Here is a 24,259-nt window from a genome sequence, read left to right as displayed (position 1 = left end):
ATACCTGTCTGCAAGTTCTTGCAATAACAAATACTTAACAAATGGGGTTCGTTTTGTAGACCTAATCTTTGAAAACATAAGACCCACTGCGAGGGGGGCAGTTATTACATTCAGCCCTTGGTAGTAAAATCATAAGAACCATTGATGTAGATGACGGCAATAGATCACATTTCCACTCCCACCCAGGCATCTCTGTTCATGATTCCCTGCAGGACCAGGTGGAGATGTGTGCCTGGGTCAGTATAAACCTCTCTGTGTTTCAAGAACACACCTTTGGGAAGGTGACAGTGTGGTGGGGGGACAGCAAACTGCCAGTCTAGAAAGCTGCTCCAGGCCTCAGTTTCTCATCTGTGAAATTAAGATATTGGCCTAGAGATCCATGGGATCCATCAGGGATCACCCCAGCTCTAAGCATCTATGATACTGTGGGGATGGAGATGAAAATGTTTCATTTAACATCTGGTCAAGAGTCCAAGTAAACAGGTGAGCAACTCTCTTGCATACCTAGAGAGTGTGAGCCTGACTAAATCCTTTCACTCTTGGAATGAGAAGGAAATAGTAAACCCACTTTCTATGCTAATCATGTGATATTTTACCAAACTCTGAGTTTAGAAAGATGTTATAAAATCTGGCTTTTGTTGAATATATTTAGATCGATTGTATCAAGCCATGTTCCCTGATACATATTAGGATTGTACCTCAAGGTCTTGGGTAGCCTTAGGTCATATCTCAGCTGTGGTTCTTTTGTTAAGAGCAAGAAGTATGTGGAAATATTTTGTTTTGTTTTTATCAATCTCAGTAGCTCACGTGATGTCCTTCAAGAGCCAGCCATACTCTGGGGCTTATCGTCTTGGCAGAAAAAGCAACTGTCCAGAGGTCAAACAAGGGCCCGTTTCCTCCCCTACAAGCCAGCTGAGACCTTCCATTCCCAGACTGAGTTTCAGTTCTTTAGTTTCGCCTTAAGGCTTTGTTCCCTAATAAAATGCAACACACTGGAATGACTGTCACTCAAGTTACTCTCAGATTTACTTTACAAGGATGAGTTGAGATCAACTTTTAATGAGCAGAGGAGGGCCAAATAGACCATGTGTGCTTGGGGGGGAAGAGCTGTGTCCCTGGGATGGGACACAGCTTTTTGGAACCAGAGGCTAGAAGCACCAAAGCCAAACAGTTCCTTCTCACCGGTGCTTCCCAGGCAGAGCCTCACAAAACAGCACAATCATGGCAATTCCCCTGCGTGGCTTCTTTAAGAACCCTACTTTCCCTGGTTTAAGTAAACTCAAATATTTCATTAGTATTTCTGTAAGCACACATTTTCAACTCTTGCTGCTTTCTTGGCCGTTGATTGATTGTCATCACCATGTGTAGAATCATGGATCTAAGAATCCTTAGTGTCACTTAGTCCGGTTTCTTCCCCAAATAAAGCATCTCTTCTAGGATATCTCCCCCATTGATGGCCACTATGTAGGTGCTTGAACCTTTGCAGTAACAAGGACCTCATTGCTTCATAAGGCACTGTGTTACATGATGAACTATTATATTTTTGGGAAGTTCTTGTTATTGAATCAAACTTTTTCTCTTTAAACTTCAATTGATCATTTCTAGTCTCCCAGAATTACTTTGGTTAATGGATCTCAAAATCTAAATTCAAACATTGTCACCTAAGCATGAAGTCCTCCCCTTTATTTGTTCCTCTCACTAGTCTAGTTTTATGAACAATCTTATGAAACTTTGATGACCACACAATCTGACAAGCCCATTCCTATTTCAAAAGGAAAGGAAGGCAGGGATCTACAAGCTAATGTCTCCAGAGCAGATCTTAGCACAATTCTGATTCTGCACCCAGCACATGACATTCTCCCTGGAGTTAATCCCAATGCCTACTTAATAGGTTAGCGTCCCAGCATTTAATACCTTATCACATTAAGAGTTTCTAACATCTCACTTAAAATTAATCCATAGGGTTTATTTTTGACATAAACTCAAAAGGAAATAGCTTCCGATCCAAATTAACTACAAAATTGGGAAAAAACTTTAAAAGTTTTTGTATTAGACTGTACGCAAGACTGCCTACTGTATTTAACTGGACTCTTCATGACATCTAGTGGCGAAATCTGGAAGAGTATCCAGTACTCTAAACGTGGCAGAAGGAGGGAAAACAATTCTTAATCCTATTTGATATTCACTCTTTGAATATTATGTTTTGTGAAATTGTAAACTGAATTCATCTTTCGATCCATTACAAGAGTATACTCATTTTTATTTTAGGCATATCTGTGGCTTTATACCTTTTAAATTTGGGCTGACTTTGCAATCAATCACATCCATTTTTTCAGGGATGTCAGAAAGAACCACAGTGGTTTAGGGAGAAAAACAACATTCTGGATAAGCATAAATAACTACATTTTTAACTGGAAACATACCACAAAAATGTTTTGCATAACTGTATTCATCTTCAAATGTAGTTTTAAGACTCAATTCCTATGAAATCTTAGTCATTTATAGCTAACCTCGAATGTATTGTTATTCACAATTAGAAGCAGATAAATTTCACAGGCAGAGAAGCTGACAAGTCTTTAAGACTTCACACTTAGTTTTGCAGGAAGAGTTGAAGTTAATTAGAAGTGATTATACATACGTTGCATGTGTGTGTGTATTTGTGTTGTTGCACACAGACACCACAACGGCCTTGGGAAGGTTGCATTTTTTTATGTTTTAAAAATAAACATAATCTCCTTCCCATGTGTTGCTATAAGCCCAGTAAATCTAGGAAGCTCAGCAGGGTTGAACAAGGTCATTTCTCGTCAGGACTCCAAGGGGGAGCAGGAAGCAACCCTGTGCATCAGATGCTGGCATCCTAATCCCTGCTCAGCAAGAGCTTCCCAGGCATGTGGGACAGGTCGTGCCAGCGCCGACACACTGGCAGACCGAGGCTCTGACGCCAGCCACGCTCAGTATCAGCACTGCGGCTCCCTACCCACCGTGCCCCTGGAAGACGAAAATATATCCTCACTCTCGCAGTAAAGGCAGGATTCCAACTGAGTCTGCTCACTTCTTGGTTCTGGTAAACAGGAAAGTAGTCATGAAAAGATGCATCTAATCACTATCTCAGCATCAGGGAGGCTTTATTGATTTGGTTTTTGGTCGAATTTAAATATATGTTAAATAAATATATAAAGACATGTAAATAAATTATTTTGTTAAATTTAAGATATATATTTAAAACAAATGGGTAATAAATACATGTTTAAATTCAACAAAACCCAAAACAAATGGAGAAAAAATATATATAGATATATATCTCCATTGATCTTCTGCTATAGAGAAGAAACAGAACATATACCAAAAGACATTATAAACATGTGGGTAACAACAACTCCAGAATAATATGTAAGAAACAGAGAGTGGTGGTTCCCTGTGAGAAAGATCTGGAGACTAGAAGTGGGGTAGAGATATGGAGATGAGGAAATCATTTTTCTCTGTATACTTATACTCTTTGAAAACTAGCTGTATTGCCTAGTAAAGAAATGTATTTCAGCCAGGCGCGGTGGCTCACACCTGTAATCTTGGAACTTTGGGAGGCTGAGGCAGGTCAGGAGTTCGAGACCAGCCTGGCCAACATGGCAAAATCCTGTCTTTACTAAAATTACAAAAAAATTAGCTGGCTGTGGTGGTGTGCACCTGTAATCCCAGCTACTTGGGAGACTGAAGCAGGAGAATTGCTTGAACCCAGGAGAAGAAGGTTGTGGTTAGCTGAGATTGCACCACTGCACTCCAACCTGGGTAAGAGTGAGACTCCGTCTCAAAAAAAAAAAAAAAAAGTATTTCAATTTTAAGATACCATAAATAATTTGGCGCAAAATTTGTCCTCACCTTGGTGTGAGGTGATATAGGTCTTTGGATGTACGATTTTAAAAATTAATAAGGTGACTTCTGTTTTCTAGTTTAGAATATAAGGTGCTTAAAAGTCACCATTCTGGCTGGGTGTGGTGGCTCACACCTGTAATCCCAGCACTGTGGGAGGCCGAGGCGGGCAGATCACCTGAGGTCAGGAGTTCAAGACCAGACTGGCTAACGTGGTGAAACCCCATCTCTACTAAAAATACAAAAATTAGCTGGGCAAGGTGGCACACACCTGTAATCCCAGACACTCAGGAGGCTGAAGCAGGAGAATCATTTGGATCCAGGAGGCAGAGGTTGCAGTGAGCAGAGATCGTACCATCGTGCTCCAACCTGGGCGACTTCTCAAAAAAAAAAAAAAAGTTACCATTCCATCCAAACAACAAGTAAAAAACTACATATACTGGAAAATCAACAACTCTTCTTAGATCCATAAGCTCCTCACAGAGATCCATCAGTGAGGTCACAGGGGAGGCCACTGCCCCACAAGTTGGAGAGAGAGGCAGATACAGAGAAGCATAATGTACTGGAGCAGAAGCCTGCACAGGAACCAGCACCAGTAAGAAAATCTAAACTATAACTGATGAAGAGATGGAGGCTCCATGTGGATAAGCCTGAGAGATAAGAACACAGGGGGACCCAGTAATAGAATGGGACCCCACATTTTTGCAAATTTTACTTCCAGGGGTCTCACAGTGAAGATCAGAGAAAAATCTCCTCGTGCTTCCACAGGAGGAGGGGAAAAGCAACCATTCTGAAATTTGCCTAAGCATGCTGTTCGTAAGAAGGACTGCTCTCGGTAGAAATTATTTTACCAGAGCTTAACCAGCTGGGGTTTTATTGGAGCTCATCTGACTTGGGGGAAGGGGAATACCCAACTCTAGCCCCCTTCAGCCACCCTGTCCCACCCAAGGAGGGCAAGCCGGGACAGAAGAATTTGTGAAGTTCACAGGGCAGAGGCACAGGCTTACTGAGACTGAGACCTACTCATAGGACTATAGAACATTCCCCTCCCCTGTACCTTACTGTGACATTACTAAAAGCCTATTTACCACAGTATCTTTTACCTAGTACCTCGTGTCCACCATGCAATAAAAAATTACAAAACATACCAAAGACAAACAACATAACCTGAAGTGACTGAAAGAACATCAGAACCACAGCCACATTTGGAAGGAAGGTTGGCATTATCAGAGCAGGAATTTTGTACAACTATGATTTATATGCAAAAGGCTTTAATTGAAAAAGTAGACAACATGCAAGAAGAGATGGATAATGTAAGTAGAGAGATAAAAATTCTAAGAATCTAAAGGAATGCTAGAGATCAAAAACACAGAAATGAAGAATGCCTTTGATGGACTCATTAGTAGACTGGAGATGGCTAAGAAAAACATATCTGAGCTTGAGGATATAATATTAGAATCTTCCAAAACAGAAAAGTAAAGAGAAAAAAGACAGAAAACAGTAACGACAACAATAACAAAAAAAAAAAAAAAAAAAAAAAAAAAAACCAGAGCAGAATATTCAAGAACTCGGAGACCACTGTAAGGTGTAACATATGTGTAATGGGAATTCCACAAAGGGAAGAAAGAGAAAAATGAACAGAAGCAGTATCTGAAGCAATAATAACTGAGAGTTTCCCCAAATTAATGCCAGATACCAAATCACAGATTCAGGACGCTCACAGACTTTCTCAGACAAGCAAAAACTGAGGGAATTTGTTGCCAGTAGACCTGCCTTGCAAGAAGTGTTGTTAAAAATAAGTTCTTCAGAGAAAAAGGAATTGATATAGGTCAGACACTCAGATCTAAATAAAGAGCATTGGAGAAGATATAAGTGAAGGTAACATAAAAACTTTCATTTTTCGTATTCTTAGCTGATCTAACATAAAGTTTGTTCAAAATAATAATGCCAATAATACATATTATTTTACGTATGTTTATACAGATGCACACTTACACTTACGTGGAAGTGAAATAAATGGCAGAAATGATACAAGGCATAGGAAGAAGAAATTAGGATTATTTTCTTATTATCTGTACTTGTGCTATGTGAGAAGCAGTATAGTGTTTTTTGAAAATGGACTTGAATTAGTTGGAAATGCATATTGAAAACTCTCGGGTAAACATTTTTAAAAAGTAAAAAAATGATATGCTAAGAAAGAAGAGAAAATGGGATTACACAAAATGCTCAATTAAAACCACAAAAGGAAGCAAAAGTGTGGAAGACAAAAATGAGAACAAAGAACAAGGCAACAAACAGAAAACAGTAACAAATATGGTAAGCATTAATCCAACTATACTAATAATCACTTTAAATATCAATGGTCTAAATGTATCAATTAAAAGACAGATATTACCATAGTGGACATATTATATAAGCTGTATCCAGTCATTGAAGAATACACATTCTTTTCAAGTATACTTTCAAAAACCACATTTACAAAACATTTATGGAAATGTATTATATAGGGCCATGAATCAAATTCCAACAGATTTCAACAGTTAAATCAGAGAAATGTTTTCTGACCTCAATGCAATTAATCTAGAAATTAAAGACAAACATATCTAGAAAATATCCATCTGTTTGGAAATTAATACATGTATTTCTGAATAGCTAATGGGACAAAGAAAAGACTAGAAAACTTTTGGTCTTCTACACCACAGTAAACAGGCCTTGTGTATGGTAGTTAAGCCAGTTCCCCTAGAAGTAAATATGCCTTAAAGCATATATTTAAATGAGTAAGTCTCCACTACAAGTAGAAAAAAAGAATAAACTATTAATGCATGCAACAACATAGATGGATGGATTTAAAAATAATTAGATTGGCCGGGCGCGGTGGCTCAAGTCTGTAATCCCAGCACTTTGGGAGGCCGAGGCGGGTGGATCACGAGGTCAGGAGATCGAGACCATCCTGGCTAACATGGTGAAACCCCGTCTCTACTAAAAAAAAAAAAATACAAAAAACTAGCCGGGCGTGGTGGCGGGCGCCTGTAGTCCCAGCTACTCAGAGGCTGAAGCGGGAGAATGGCGTGAACCCGGGAGGCGGAGCTTGCAGTGAGCCGAGATCGCGCCACTGCACTCCAGCCTGGGCGACACAGCGAGACTCTGTCTCAAAAAAAAATAAAAATTAAAATTAAAAAAAAAAAATAAAAATAATTAGATTGAATAAGTCAGAAAAAAGGAATTCATACTGTATAATTTTACTTATATAAAATTCTAAAAAATATTTGGAAAATATCCTTTGGAAAAAAATTCCAAAAAATGCAAACTAATCCATAGTGACAGAAAGCTGATCAGTGGGTGCCTGAGAAGGAAGACAACAGGGGTTATGAAGGGCACAGGAAATACTGGGTGTGAGGGATATGTTCACTTTCGTCACTGTTGTCATGGTACCACTGATGAATACATAGCGTAAAATATATCAAATTGTACACTAATTTTGTATAATTAATTGTGTCAATTATATCTAACTTGTTTTTTAAAAGATGACTAAAAAGATCAAAAACATGAATAAAAATGAAAAGAAAAAACAGTCCATAGAAATAGACTCAAAAAGACTCAAATAATTGAATATTCAGACATAAACTTTAAAACAGCTATATTTAGACTGCTTTATCCAGCTATGACAAAGTAATTTCTGGCAAACCAATGTGCCCAAGAAGGTAAAAAACTAGATAAAATGTGATTGCATCCACATTGGAGCCCTCTTGAGGCAACCAAAATTTAACGGGCTGATTTCACAGAGGAAGGAACTGTTGAAAGTTAACCTTGTGCAGGTACGTTTTTCTCTCATTGGATACAGCTGAAAGTCTGGACAAAGGATGCAGGCAAAAGGCCACTACTGGGAAGCAGAGAAACCAGAGAGCCTTTGGCCATCTCCCAGATCTAGACAGACAGAATTCAGAGGCTTGAGGATCCAAAATCTCAGCAAGAAGAGAGAAGTAGAGAACAAATCTTGACACACGGCTGATTTTTCCCTCAAGACATTTGCCAAATAATGAAACTGTATCAGATTAGAGGTAAGAAATCTAGAAAACTCTGAAAAATAAGTATTCCTCAGTCTCACAGTGTCAAGGAGAAACAATTGAAGTTCAGTCTTACAGGGAAGGGGCCTCAGTACCTATCAGGTTGGCACAAAAGTAATTTCAGTTTTTGCTATTACTTTTAAACTGAAATTCCTTTTTCACCAACCTGACACGTTAGGCTGCCTGGTCTCAGCTTAGTTACTCATTGGATAAGGTAACCTGCCCCACTATGCCCATCGTAAATCCATTCTGTAGGAAGATAATATTACCCAGACCCTTTACAATTGTTCATGTGCAATGTCTGAAATGCAATAGATATTAAATAAATACTAATAAAATATATTAGGCATGACAAGAGATAGAACTAAATGACCAAAGTCCAAGAGAAAAAAAAACAGAAAGTAGAAACAATCCCAAAACTGATTCAGATATTGGAGTTAGCAGAAAAGGACTTTAAAATAAGTACAATTGCTATGTGGAAATGGACATGGGAAATTTTTTTAATTACATAAAAAGATGGAGAATATCATTAGAGAATTGGAATCTATTGAAAAGAATCCAATAAAAATTCTAGCAATGAAAAGTGTAAATACTGAAATTAAGAACTTGATAGATAAATTTAACAGATTAGAACACCAACAGATGATGATAAGAGAACTGAAAGATGTATCATTAGAAAATATGTAGACTGCAATGCAAAAAAGTAAAAGGATAGAAAACACAGAAGAAATGGTAAGACACAGTAAAAAGGACTGGTGTACATTTAATTGGAATTAAGGAAAGAAGAGAGAAAATGGAACAGAAAATGGGCAAATGATTTTTCACACTGTTAAAAGACTTAAGTAAAAATTATAATACTATATTGTGGAGTTTATAACATTTAAATTATAATATATGTGATAATATTAGCACAATTGATGAAGGCTAAGTAAAACCATAAAGTTATAAGTTTCCTATATTTTACGTGAAGTAGCCTAATATGTTAAATCTAAGTGATACATTAAAGATACATGATGCATTCCCTAGAGCAATCATAAAAAAGAGAAATTTAAAGGGAATTATGATAAATTCTGGTTAACACATAAGGACACAGGTGAAAAAGAAAAGAAAAACTAAACACAGATGGGACAACTAGAAAACAAATAGCAAAATGGTTGACCTAAATAAATCATATCAATAAGTACTCTAAATGTAAATAGAATAATTCCAATTTTAAAAAGCAGAGATTTTTCACACTGGATTAACAAAGAAAGACCCATCTAATTGCTTTCCACAAGAGACATATTTGAAATACAGAGATACAGATACACGGAAAGTAAAAAAATGGAAAAAGCAATGCCATGAAAACAATCGGAATAAAGATAGAAGGACTATATTAACTTCAGACAAAATAAACATCACGACAAGGAGTATTACCAGAGATAAGAGAGACATTTATGATTAGAAAGTCAATCCATCAGAAACACATAAGGTATATATGCTTAAGTCAAATGTACAATCATAGTTGGAGTTATTACACTGCTGTCTCAAAATTTAACAGAATAGGTGGGCCAGTGGCTCACACCCATAATCCCAGCACTTTGGGAGGCCAGGGCAGCTGATAGTTTGAGCCCAGGAGTGCAAGACTAGCCTGGGCAACATGGCAAGACTCCATCTCTACAAAAAAATTAAAAATTAGCCAGGTGTGGTGGTGTGCACCTGTACTCCAGCTATTTGTGGGGGCTGAGGCAGGAGGATCACTTGAGCCTGAGGGATCGAGGATACAGTGAGCCGGGATAACATCACTGCACTCTAGCATGGGTGACAGAGTGAGACTCTGTCTCAGAAAAATGGAGGTGGGGCTGGGCGTGGTGGCCCACACCTGTAATCTCAGCACTTTGGGAGGCTGAGGCGGGCAGATCACGAGGTCAGGAGTTCGAGAGCAGCCTGGCCGACCTGGCGAAACCCCATCTCTATTAAAAATACAACAAGTAGCCAGGTGTGGTGGTGTGCGCCTGTAATCCCAGCTACTCGGGAGGCTGAGGCAGGAGAATCGCTTGAATCTGGGAGGTAGAGGTTGCAGAGAGCCGTGATCATGCCATTGCACTCCAGTCTGGGTGACAGAACAAGACTTCATCTTAAAAAAAAAAAGGAAAAAAGAAAAAGAAAAAAAGGAGGTGGGAGGATTTAATAGAATAACAAATACTAAAGTAAGGACATCATCAACCATCTTGATCTCATTGATAATTTATAAAGTACTCAACAACTGCAGAATATACATTCTTTTGAAGTGTACATAGAACATTCATCAAGATAAACTGTTATGCTGGGACATAAAACGAGTCTCAAAAATTTCTAAAAGATCAAAATTTTAGAGTATGTTCTCTTACAAAAATGGAATTAAATCAAAAATCAACAAAAAAGATATCTGGAAAATTCCAAAGTATTTGGAAATTAAACAATAGATTTCAAAATTACCCATGAATCAAAGAATAAATTATGAGAGAAATTAGAAAATATTTTCAATTAAGTAATGATTTTAAAACATCCAAAGTTTTTGTGTGCAACTGAAGCTTAGCTCAGTAGCAAGCATAGCTCAGTAGGAAGTTTATAATTTTAAATGCTTATATTAGAAAAGAAGAAAAATTACTATTTATGATCAAAGTTTTTACATTAAGATGGAAAAAGAAAAGCAAATTTAAGTAGAAACAAGAAAATAATAAAGAGAAGTGTGTATGTAAATCAATAAAATTTTAAAATGACAAAACAATTGAGAAGATTAATAAAATTGATAACTCCATTTACCAGTTTACCTTACAAAGAGAGAGAAAGAGAGAAAAAGATAAATTACCAAAAATGGGAATGAAAAGCTGGTCAGCACTATAGATCTTTCAGACATTCAAGGATAATGAGGGATTATTATTTAAAACCTTATGCTAATAAATTTGACAAATGAAAGACAAATCTCTTGGAAAATAAAATTTACAATTTTAATCACAACAAGAAAGTTAAACTCAAGGTCATGTAGAAAATCTCAATAACCCTAATAGCTATCAAATATATAAAATAGGTGTTTTTATATGTACACATATTTAAAGATGTACTTCCAAATGTTTATATATTTAAAGATGTATTTTTAAATACATATATATTTTAAAAGCTTCTAACCAAAACCTGGTGAGTTCTATGTAACATTTAAAGTATAACCAGAAAAACCCTGATATCAAAACCCAGTAAAGAAATATTGTTAATAACCATAGACACAAAAGATCCCTATTATACTATTAGCTAATTTAATTGACCAATATATGAAAATAATATTTCATCAAGACCAAAAGTAGTTAATCCAAGGAATGCAAGGTTGGTCTAATATTTTAAAAATTGATTTACATTATTCACCATATTGACAAAACAAAGAAACACATAATCATCTCAATAGATGCAGAAAAAGTGCTCAGCAAAATTAATCACCAATTCATGATTCTTTTTTAACTTCAAGAAAATTTGAAATAGAAAGAAACTTCTTTAATTTGATAAAGGACTTTTTTTAAAAAACTTACAATTAACAACTTCTAATAGTGAAACACTGAATGCTATCCCCCTACGATCAAGAATAAAGCAAGATTATCTGCTTTGTCTACTTTTATTTAACATTGTACTGAAATTCCTAGGCATTGCAATAAGGCCAATAAAGGAAATCAAAGGTACAAACTTAGGCAAACTTAGGAAAGGAATATTTAAAACTATTTGCATATGACATGATTGTTTACATAGAAAATAATAAGAAGTGTATAAAAACCATTAAAACTAATAAAAGTGTTTATTAAGATGACAGATTAAAGGTCAATATATAAATATGAACAGTATTAGTATATACCTGCAACAAACAATTGAAAAATGAAATGTTAAGTCTAATAAATGAAAGGCCTCCATGCTGAAAACTGTGAAACAATGCATTTAGAAATTAAAGATCTAAATAAATGGAAATAATTACACTTATATGTATATGTCTACATATAGATATATAGATATATCTTATAGATACATATATTAATACACATATCTATGATACATATATTAATACACATATCTATATACTTATATCTACCTATGTATATGGGTAGATATAGATACATACCTACTATATACATAGATTGGAAGACTCAATATAATTAAGTTGTCATATTCAAGGTAATCCAACTAGAAAGCTTTTTTTAAAAGAACTTGATGAGCTGATTCTAAAATGAAATGCAAAGGGCCTAGAATAACTAAAACAATCTCAAGAAGAAAATTACCGTAAGTAGCCAGGAGTGGTGGTTCATACCTGTAAACCCAGAACTTTGGGAGGCCGAAGCGGGTGTATCACTTGAAGTCAGGAGTTTGAGACCAGCCTGGCCAACATGGTGAAACCTCAGATCTACTAAAACTACAAAAATTAGCTGGGTGTGGTGGCAGGCACCTGTAATCCCAGCTAATTGGTAGGCTGAGGCAGAAGAATCACTTGAACCTGGGAGGCAGAGGTTGCAGTGAGCTGAGATGGTGCCATTGCATTCTAGCTTGGGCAACAAAGCGAGACTCAGTTTTGAAAAAAAAAAAAAGAAAGAAAAAGAAAAAAAGAAAAAAAATTACAGGAATTATACTACCTGATTTCAAGACACACTGCAAAGCTACAGTAATCAAGACAGTGTGCTAGTCACATAATGGTGGACAAATAAATCTATGAAACAGAATAGAGAGTCCAGAAACACATTTATATAGTCAATTATTTTTTTTTTTTTTTTTTTTTTTTTTTTTTTTTTGAGACGGAGTCTCACGCTCTTGCCCAGGCTGGAGTGCAGTGGCGCGATCTCGGCTCACTGCAAGCTCCGCCTCCCGGGTTCCCGCCATTCTCCTGCCTCAGCCTCCTGAGTAGCTGGGACTACAGGCGCCCGCCACCGCGCCCGGCTAATTTTTTGTATTTTTAGTAGAGACGGGGTTTCACTGTGGTCTCGATCTCCTGACCTTGTGATCCGCCCGCCTCGGCCTCCCAAAGTGCTGGGATTACAGGCTTGAGCCACCGCGCCCGGCCAGTCAATTATTTTTTATTAAGTTGCAAAAGCAATTTGATGAAGAAAGGAAAGTTTTTCTAACATTCTACAAAACTTGATAGTCTTGTGGATAAAAAAATGAACCTTTACCTACTTGACACCACATACAAAAATTAATTTCAGATGGACCATAGACATTGAAACAGTTAGGCTTTCTGTCCCCACCCAAATCTCATTTTGAATCTAATCCCCATAATACCCATAATCCTCACATGTCAAGGAAGAGACCAGGTGGAGGTAATTGAATCACGGGGATGGTTTTCCCCAGCTGTTCTCGTGATAGTGAATGAGTTCTCATAAGATCTGATGATTTTATAAGGGGCTCTTCCTCTTTCGCTGGGCACTTCTCCTTCCTACTGCCTTGTGAAGAAGATGCCTTGATTCCCCTTTGCCTTTCATCATGATTGTAAGTTTCCTGAGTCCTCCCCAGCCATGCTGAACTGTGAGTCAATTAAACCTCTTTCCTTTATAAATTACCCAGTCTCAGGAAGTTCTTTACAGCGGTATGAAAATAGACTAATACAGGCATAAAAAATGAAAGTTCACAGCTTTCAGAAGAATACATACAAGAATATGTTTATGAATTGTGAGTAACCAAAGATTTCCTAGACAGGATCTAGAAAGTTATAACTATAAAAGAAAAATATGCATAAATTAAATGCCATCAAAATAAAAAATTCTGTCTATTCAAAATTTTTGTCTATTCATTAAGGAAATGAATAGGCAAGCCATTGGAAGAGGATATTCACAAAACTATCACCTAATACAGTATATGTATTCAGAATACAGATGGTCTCTGACTTACAGTAGTTTCACTTAATGATTTTCCAACTTGATGATGGGCTTATGGGGGTATTAAATGCATTTTCAACTTAGCTTTATCCGTATATACCCTCTTTATAGGTCAAGGAGCATCTGTACATAAAGAAATCCTATAATGCGATAATAAAAAGACAAACTACCCAATTAAAAAAAATCAACTTTACAAAAGTACAGCTAAGTAGAAGAAATAAGTTCTAGTGTTCTATAGCACTACTGGGTGACTATAATTAACTTTTTGGTTTTTTTTGAGACAGAATTTCACTCTGTCACCCAGACTAGAGTGCAGTGGTTCAATCTTGGCTCACTGCAGCCTCGACACCTCAGCCTCACAATCAGTTAGGACTACAGGCATGTGCCACCATGCCCAGCTAATTTTTGAATTGTTTGTAGAGACAGGGTTTCACCATGTTGTCCAGACTGGTCTCAAACTCCTGGACTAAAGCGATCCTCAGGTCACAGCCTCCCAAAGTGCTGGGATTACAGGTGTGAGCCACCACGCCCAGCCATATAATTAACAATTTATCATATATTTTCAAATATCTAGAACAAATCTTGAATGCTCCACACAAATAAATGATAAATGTTTGAGATGATGAATATGCCAATTATGCATGGTATACACATGTATCAAAATATCACTGTGTCTCATAAATATGTACAATTATTATGACAATTAAAACTCACAATAAAAGCAAAAAAATCCAATCAACACATGAAGAGATACTTGGCATCATTAGTCATCAGAAAAATGCAGATTCAAACCATAATGAAACTCCTGCATATACCCCCTAGAATGGCTAAAGTTAAAAAGACTGAAACACCAAACACTGGCAAGGATATAAAGCAATTAAACCTCTCGTACAATATTGGCTGGAGTGTAAAATGGGCCATTTACTCTTGGAAAAGATGTGGCAGTTTGTTTTTAAAGTTAAACATTCGCCTATCCTTTAATCCAGTAATTCTACAGATATTAGCCAAGAAAAACAAAAGCCTACATCCTCAAAAAGACTTGTAAAAGATAATTCATAGAAGCGTTATTAGTAATAGACCAAAGCTGGAAACAACCTAAATGTCCTTCACTGGGTGAATGTATAAATAAATTGGCATGTTCATACATACAATGAAACACTACTAAGCAATAAAAAAAAAAAACAAGCTACTGAAACACGCAACACCATGGATAATCTCACATACATTTGCTAAGGAAAGATGTTGGATACAGAAGAATACTTGTTTTATGATTTCATTAATATGAAGTTCTAGAACAAGCAAAACAAATCTATGGTGAAAATATCAAAAAGAGTGGTTGGTTTTAAGGTTGGGAGGACTAATGGGGAAAGAATATAATTAATTGGACGTTTGATGCATATGATAATTTGTGCATTTCAAGGTACATAAATTTTACTTTTATAAAACACTACATAAATAAACTCTAGTTAGTAGGTTTCAATTTTCTGGGGTACATATTAGCAACTTTAAAACTATTTCCTGTATTCTTGGCTTGAGCAAATGTGTCAATATACTGAGGATAATGGTAGCCAGTTTTTCATATGAGAAATTGACTTGCAAATACAGACAGGAAGTCTAGAATGTTCTCTGTGCTGTTGGATTGGACTTGAAGGAAGGCATCAGTATGAAGTTGTTTTTTAAAAACAGGATATTGAAATAAATAAAAATGTGTTTGTTTACATATGTGTGTAAATATTTCACCCTATTCTATTCCATTTCCTATCTCTGCCCATTAAGAGGGCCTAGAAGCAAAGACATACAAGTGGGAATAAACACAGCTAACACTCAGATCTTGGTTTCTCAGCATCATTCTCCACTAAAAGGAACTGAATACATCATTGATTCCAGGCTTGGGTAGGGGCAGGAGATGGGGGTGGCAGGGAGTAGAGAAAGAACTTGGAAAACTTCATGCCACAAAGTTTAAAAATTACTCAAAGGATCTTGGGGACATGTCAAACCAACATGAGTGCCAACTGGCAGAGGCTCTCACAGAACAAATCTGGGACAATATAAGCATCAAAAAAAAATGATATAACCCATTAAAAAATTCGAATCCATAAGCCTGTGCTGATATAAATATTAAGTGAATAAATCAATAAACAGGGGAAAAGGAAAAGGTCTTCCATATGGTAAACTATCAGTGGAAAGATGGAAGAATGGAGTTAGAAAATCATTAATGGATGCTAAAATTAGCAAGTGAAATGTTGATAAGGAACAGGATATCCACTTATCTCAAAATAGCTTTCAAGATAAATACTTTTTTTTTTTTCTTTTAGATGGAGCCTCACTCTGTAGCCCAGGCTAGAGTGCAGTGGCATGATCTCAGCTCACTGCAGCCTCTGCCTGCCGGGTTCAAGCAATTCTCCTGCCTCAGCCTCCCAAATAGCTGAGATTACAGGTGCGTGCCATCACGCCCAGCTAATTTTTTTGTATTTTTAGTAGAGTCAGGGTTTCCACCATGTTTGTCAGGCTGGTCTCAAACTCCTGACCTCAGGTGATCTGCCGACCTCAGCCTCCCAAAGTACTTATTAATTACAAAGGGAAAACTGGCAGACTCCACTTTTACCAAGTCATCGAATCTAACATCACCAATATTGAAACAGACACCATGTGCGTCCTGAAATGATGTGCAGAGAAAGGCACAACATCACTTGGTAGTATTTCCGAAAACATGTATAACCCGGATCTTATCACAAGGAAGTATCAGAAAACCCCAAACTGCGGGTAATTCTCCAGAATCAGTGTCAGGTTAAAATGTGTAAGTACCCAATTTTTTTTTGGAAAACTTTAAAAAAAATGCCTTTTTAAGTTACAGGCACATTATGGTGGATCAACAATATTTCCTTGCTTTGAGATTTTTAAATGTGAAAGGATATTTATAGGCAGATAACCCAAAGCTGAGAGGTAATATCATAGAAGAGTGAACATTTTTAAAAATAATAGGGCCAACAGCATGAGTTGAAGATAAAATTTTATAAGATATTATTTTACATTGGCATGGAAACAATATTCCTACTGCTCTCCCTGGTTAAACAACACTAATTGAAGTACACTTGGAAACTAGAAGGTATCTGAGGATATAGTTCAGTGTGCAGAGTGAGAGTTCTAGTTCATCTCGAATGTCAGTTTTAATTCTATCATTTCAATATTCAGTGAAAGTATATGAAAAATTAAAGAAGGATTCAGCTTCAAGAAGTTTACACATAACTACATTTTTTCTCTTTATTTTTTTAAAAACAGTCTCACTCTATTGCCCAGGCTGGAGTGCAGTGGCACTATCTCAACTCACTGCAACCTCTCCGCCTTCCAGGTTCAAGTGATTCTCGTGCCTCAGCCCCCCGAGCAGCTGGGATTATAGACACACGCCACCACTCCCGGCTAATTCACAACTACATTTTGAAGGGGTAGCCAGGGGACAGCATAGAAAATTAGACTTCCATACCAGTCCAAGGAAGCTCATAAGACCAGAAGTCCATTGAGGAGGCAATTTCATGCAGGGAGAAAATTATCAACACCACATATATTTACATAATATAAAAACTGTGATTACTGTTACCTTTTTCTTAGGGGTATATGTGTGCATGTGTGACTGTCTGTCTAGATTCATTGCTAGTTTATAACATTGACGAAAGACCAAAGACCATAGATAAAGCCTTTATCTAAAGCATTATCTAATGAAAAAAACTTTATATAAAGTATTCAATCACTTCATTTTAAGTTATATAGAAATTTAGAATCTGTTGTGATAAAGCTCCTGACAGATCATTTTCGTATGACATTAGATTGAAAACAAATTCAGATCTATGTTCAAGAAAGGAACTTAGATGTTGATTTGTAACATGCCCATGTTATGATTTGTAATTTTAAAAAACATTATTTGTAATGTAGTCTTGTACTTATCTTCAAAAATGCCATGTTAAAAACTGTATTAAATCATAAGTCTGTAGGTCAGGTTCTCAGACTCTTTTTGCCAACCTTTCTTCCTTTGAGCAAAGTCTTATTTAACAAATTCTGATTCTTGAAGTTCCTGTCTTGAAATCATTAGTTTTTGTTTTTTGTTTTTTGTTTTTGTTTTTGTTTGGTTTGTTTTTGGTTTTTGGTAAAATTTGGTGCCCAAAAATCCTTAAAAATGGGCAGCAGGAATTTGAACTACTTCAGCTCTGAAATTAAATTATGTGGATATAAGCCTCTATTCTTAGGAGAATCAGCAATCTTTCTCACATCTGGCATGAGAAATATAGTATTTTAAGCCATTGGTGCTACATCTATCAAAGCCATTTGCTTTTCCTAATTGTGGTAAGGAATAAGTAGTAATAATTGCATATAAATTCCGCTCCCACCCCCCAGTTTTTATTGCTTCTCGTTTCTTTACTTTTTAACTCTGAAGAAAATAATGTTTCTAATTTTAAGGTGTAGGAATCTTAAGGTATTGTTTTGGCTTTTGAAGTAGAGTTAGTAGGTGATTTCTAATGATGAATGAAAATCAATTAAGCAGTTAGACCAACCAGGGAGATTAAGAAAACTTACTTTTACTTGGTTAAGGTGGAGTCTGCCTATTTTTCACATGAAATTAAGTTATTTGGCGAGGTGTATTTTGAGATGTGTAAATATCATGTTTTTCCTCAAACTTTCATTCACTAGGTTTAGCATCCGTGAATGATTTTCTAACTACATCATTCCTTACACATTTACTGGTTGACAGCCCACTTTAAGGACTGAGGCCTTTATTCTCCAGAAGGCATGAGCTAATCTTTATTATTTTATAGGTAAGACCAGCCTATCGGGAGAATGGTGACTGCATTAAATAAGCTAAAGATTTTGGAAAACTAAGCATTGAAATAACTTCCTACCTGTAAATGTATTCTCCAAGTGAAAGATTAAAATATTCATTTGGCATGTGAAAGTTTTTAGTTCAAGAATTATAAATACTGAGCTGTGAAAATGTTCTATGGATATGAACACTTATAAAAGTACAACTGAATCACAAATTTCCCTGGGTTCAAATTAATCTCTTTTTTTCCCTAATATCCCTTTCTCTTCTTTAATGCCCTTTAACAAAAGGGGCAAGGAATCTCCTGTATTTCATTGATTCTGAGATTCTATAGACTGCAAGAAGTCTCTTTAGAAAGAACAGTCAATTAAACTGTGATGACAAAAAATTGAAAGATGCATATTCTTTAAAAATGTTTTTAAAAAGGGGGAGAAGTTTCATCTTAAAATAGATGTCAATTTTAAATGGCTTCAGAGACTGAGCTAAAATGTAAACAGCAAAGTACTGCGATGTTCATTGATAAGCTAGTAACTAGTACTCCTTGAAAGGATAGAGAGAAAAAAAACCAAAGGGCAGAAAAGGCCCTAAACCCCTTTCTTTATCTAAATTATTCTTTACAGAATTTATAAAACATTTAAAAGTTTTCATTGAATTAAAATTTTTCATGAAAAATCAAAGAGTCATAAAATAAAAGGGCAAATTAAACATGGCAGAATTTCAGATTTTGGTTTATAGATGATGCCTTTTATCCATGTGGGGTGTGTGTCATCACAAAAGTAAATTGCAAGTAGTTTGCCATTCATTCATGTAAATTTTATTGCATAAACATTATACTTTAAACATTTCTTATATTTGCCTTATAATTTAAAAAAAATCAAATATGTAAAAGTATAAATTCAATGTACAATGTACAAGTGAACTTGTGTAGGTTTTTTTCTTAGTTCAGATAACATTGCAAATATGAAGACCTCTGTATTATTCCATTCTCACAATGCTATAAAGAACTAACTCAGGCTGGGTAATTTACAAAGAAAAGAGGTTTAATTGACTCACAGTTCCACAGAAGTCATGGCTGAGGAGGCCTCAGGAAACTTACGATCATGGTGGAAGGGTGAAGGGGAAGAAGGTACGTCTTCACGTGGCAGCAGTGAAGAGAGAGTGGCAAGGGGGAAAGTGCTACACACTTAAAAAAAAAAAAAAGATCTCATGAGAGCTCTATCACAAGACAGCAAAGGGGAGGTTTGCCCTCATGATCCAATCACCTCCCGCCAGGCCCCTCCTCCAATTTGACATGAGATTTGGGTGGAGACACAAACCCAAACTATATCAATCTCTAAACTGAGGGTCACATTCAGATGAAATCTTTCTCTTCCTAATTTACTACTATGCTAATCATGTATATTTGCATTGTTTTTATTTTTATTTCCTTTTTGATAGGCTTATTGAGGTATAATTAACATACCTTACAGTTCCTCCATTTAAAGTGTAGAATTCAATGGTTTTTAGTATATTCAGATATGCACACAATCACAATAAATTTTAAAACATTTCTACCACATTTAAAAGAAGTCCCAGGCCGGGCACAGTGGCTCACATCTGTAATTCCAGCACTTTGGAAGGCTGAGGCGGGCGGATCATCTGAGGTCAGGAGTTCGAGACCAGCCTGGCCAACATGGATGGATACACCATGTTGTGTTTATTCATTTGTCCATTGATGAACATTTGGGTTGTTTCCACTTTGGGATTATTATGAATAACGCTGCTATAAACATTCAGGTACAGGTATTTGTGTGGACATATTTTTTTTTTCCTCTTAGGCATATAACTAGAAATGGAATGATTGGGTCATATGGTAAATCTATGTTTCATCATATAAAGAATTGTCAAACTGTTTTCCAAAGGAGCTAAACCATTTTACATCCCCACCAGTAGTGTAGGAGGGTTGCGACTGCTCCACATCCTCACCAACACTTGTTGTTGTATGAATTTTCAATTCTAGCTTCCCTGTGGATATGATAGGGTCTCACTGTGTTGCCAGGCTAGAGTGCAGTGGCACGATCAGGTATATTTAGTAGTATGTGGATATGCAGTAGTATCTCATTGTGGTTTTGAATTGCATTTTTTTCTGATGACTAAGGCTGTCTAGAATCTTTTCAATTCATATTGCCTGTTTTTAAAATTGGGTTGTTTTTGGCCAGGCATGGTGGCTCATGCCTGTAATCCCAGCACTTTGGGAGGCTGAGGAGGATGGATTGCCTGAGGTCAGGAGTTCAAGAACAGCTTGGCCAACATGGTGAAAACCCATCTCTACCAAAAGCAAAAAAATTAGCCAGGTGTGGTAGTGGGCATCTGGAATCCCAGTTACTCAGGAGGCTGAGGCAGGAGAATCCCTTGAACCCAGGAGGCAGAATTTGCCGTGAGCCGAGACCACGCCATTGCACTTCAGCCTGGGCGACAAGAGCAGGACTGCATCTCAAAAAAAAAACAAAAAAAAAAAACCAAAAAAAGCAAAAAAGAACATTGGCTTGTTGTTATTATTGAGTTGTAAGAGTTCTTTACGTAGTCAAAATACCAGTCCTTTTTCAGAGATACGATGTCTAAATATTTTCTTACATTCTGTAGGTTGTCTTTTCACTTTCTTGATGGTGTCCTTTGAAGCACAAAAGGTTTCAATTTTTATGAAACTTCAATTTACCTACTTTTTCTTTGTTCATACTTTTGGTCGTACCTAAGAATCCTTTGCCAAATCCAAGGTCATGAAGATTTACCTCTATGTTTTCTTATAAGAGTTTAATAGTTCCAGTATGATACTGTCTTGATTGTTAGTTTTTAACAAATTTTTAAATCAGGTAGTGTGAGTCCTCCTTTGTACTTCTTTTTCAGGATTGTTCTGGATATTCTAGATTCTTTGAAATTTTATATTAGATTCAGTTTGTCAATTTCAATATAGAAGTCAGCTAGAATTCCAATAGAGATTGCACTGAATCTGTAGATCAGTTTGGGGAGGATTGCCATGTTAATAAAGTTTTCTGATTCGTGACCACAGGATGTTTTCTTTTACTTATATTTTAATTTCTTTCAACAATGTTTTGTAATTTTCAGAGTATAAGTTTTACACATCTTTTTATTCCTAGTTTATTCTTTTGATACTATCATGAATTGTTTGCTTAATTTCATTTTCAGATTGTTCATTGTGTGTAGAAAAATGATTTTATTATTTTTTTTTTTGTATATAGACCCTTTATCCTGAAACCTTGTTGAACTCATATTAGTGCTAGGTGGATTCCTTTAGTATTTTCTACATACAATATTACGTCTTCTGTGAATAGTTTTACTCCTTCTCTTCTGATCTGGATGCTTATTTCTTTTTCTTGACGTATTAACCTGACTAGAACCTCCAACACAATGTTGACTATAAGCAGTGACAGCAGACATCTTTTTTTTAAATCCTAATCTTAGCAGAAAGTACCCAGTCTCTTACCATAAAGTGTGATATTAGCTGTGGGCTTTTGGTAAATGCCGTTATCAAGTTAAGAATGTTCTATTCCTCGTTTGTTGAGTGTTTTATCATGAAAGGAGTTTGGATTTCTAGCGTGTGTGTGCGCGTGTGTGCGCGTGTGTGTGTGTACACATGCACGTATATACGGCTTAAATAACTTTGGATTAATATTATACTAAGGTAATCAATAATCTGTTTTATCTAAATATACCTGATCGTGCCACTGCACTCTAGCCTGGCAACACAGTGAGACCCTATCTCCAAAAATGAAATAAAATAGTAAAATAAATTTGAGATACTGTTCTGGGTGAGAACTGCTATACATAACAAATGGCTTGTAAATCTTCTAAAGAAGCTTATCTCATTCCATAAAATAAGTTACTAGCATTATGATAAAGTTATATGTACATAAAACAGCTAATTCCTGAAATGGCATACATTTATTAAAGAGAATCGTAGTAACAATTGCTTAGAGCACTCTATAAAGCAAGTACATTGGACCAAAATGAGGAAGTAATGAAGCAATTCTATAAAATGCAGGTTAATATTTTTATACTAGGGTTTTTTTTTTGTTTGTTTGTTTTTTGTTTTTTTAAGACAGAGTCCCACTCTGTAACCCATGCTGGAGTGCAATGGCATGATCTCGGCTCACTGCAACCTCCACTTCCCAGGTTCAAGCGATTCTCCTGCCTTAGCCTCCTGACTAGCTGGGATTAAAGGCACCCACCACCGCGCCTGGCTAATTTTTGTATTTTTAGTAGAGATGAGGTTTTGCCAGGTTGGCCAGGCTGGTTTTGAATTCCTGACCTCAGGCGATCCACCCGCCACAGCCTCCCAAAGTGCTGGGATTACAAGCCTGAGCCACTGCACCACGCCGAAAATTTTTTAAAGGTAAAAATTGAAACCTAAATGTAAACACCCAAATATCTTTCCCTTATGGTTCCTGGATTCAAATAAAAAAAATTTTTTTTTTTTTTTTGAGATGGAGTTTGGCTCTGTCTGAAGTGTGATGGCACCATCTTGGCTCACTTTAACCTCCACCTCCCAGGTTCAAGCCATTCTCCTGCCTCAGCCTCCTGGGTAGCTGAGATTACAGGCACACACCATTACACCTGGCTAATTTTTGTATTTTTAGTAGAGACACGGTTTCACCGTGTTGGCCTGGCTGGTCTCGAACTCCTGGCCTCAAGTGATCTGCCTGCCTTGGCCTCCCTAAATGCTGGGATTACAGGTGTGAGCTACCACGCCTGGCCAAGGAGGAATTTTTAATGGACATCTATTCACCTCTGTACAAGCCTATCCCAGTGGTTCCAGTTGACCTATGCATTTATGCCCAGGCTCCCTGCCGTTGTCTGTTTTGAGTTAAATATCCACTTTTAAAAGTAAAAGTCACCTGCAGTCAAGGCTAAACTCATGCAGCAGCGTCCTTAATACTGTCAATGTGTCAATTCCTTTGAGATAATTATGTGGCCACGGAAATGAAACTGTGATACTATTTCTACTATACTTTGTCACAGGGAGATTACAGGGATCTAATGAAGGAGTTCCTTTTTACTGGAAACCCCAGAAGAGCAGGTATTAACAATATATTTGATACTGCCCCCCAAAATTAGAACCCTTATTACTAAGGCATCTCAATGACCCATTCAGGACTCTGACAGGAATCATCTTTGTGAAATTAGAAACTTTTAAGAGAACAAAAGCAATCAAGAAAAACAGTACTAGGATGACAGACAGGACAAAAGCTATAAACAAAATACAAGAGAAAAAGCACCTGATTATAAGATCCTCTAATGACAACTTTAATGATCCTTTAATGACAAAGCAGTGTTTCATATTCTTTTACAAAATAGTGCTATCCATCTCCAAGCCTTGCTAAGTGTCATGTAAAACTGTTCAACGGTAGACTATAAAAGCGTCTACATTTCTTTGCCAGAAGGGTTTCAGAATACTTCTGTCTGCTGATGCTTCTTTCAGCTGAAAAGTGTATTAATATAATCAATGATTCCTATAATTAAGCACGAGAAAGACTGTTTCTACAATTTAATGGATTAAACAACTGGACATCCCAACTAATTTCAGTATCACATTTGAAGACGATGACTGCTCCCTCTTGGATTCATTAACACTACTTTATTACCACCTCCCTTTTTTCCTCCCTTTC

This window comes from Macaca thibetana, chromosome 18 (assembly GCF_024542745.1).
Source record: "Macaca thibetana thibetana isolate TM-01 chromosome 18, ASM2454274v1, whole genome shotgun sequence".
Classification (NCBI taxonomy): domain Eukaryota; kingdom Metazoa; phylum Chordata; class Mammalia; order Primates; family Cercopithecidae; genus Macaca; species Macaca thibetana.
The sequence above is the reverse complement of the archived record's forward strand: the minus strand, read 5'-3'. Positions refer to the sequence as shown.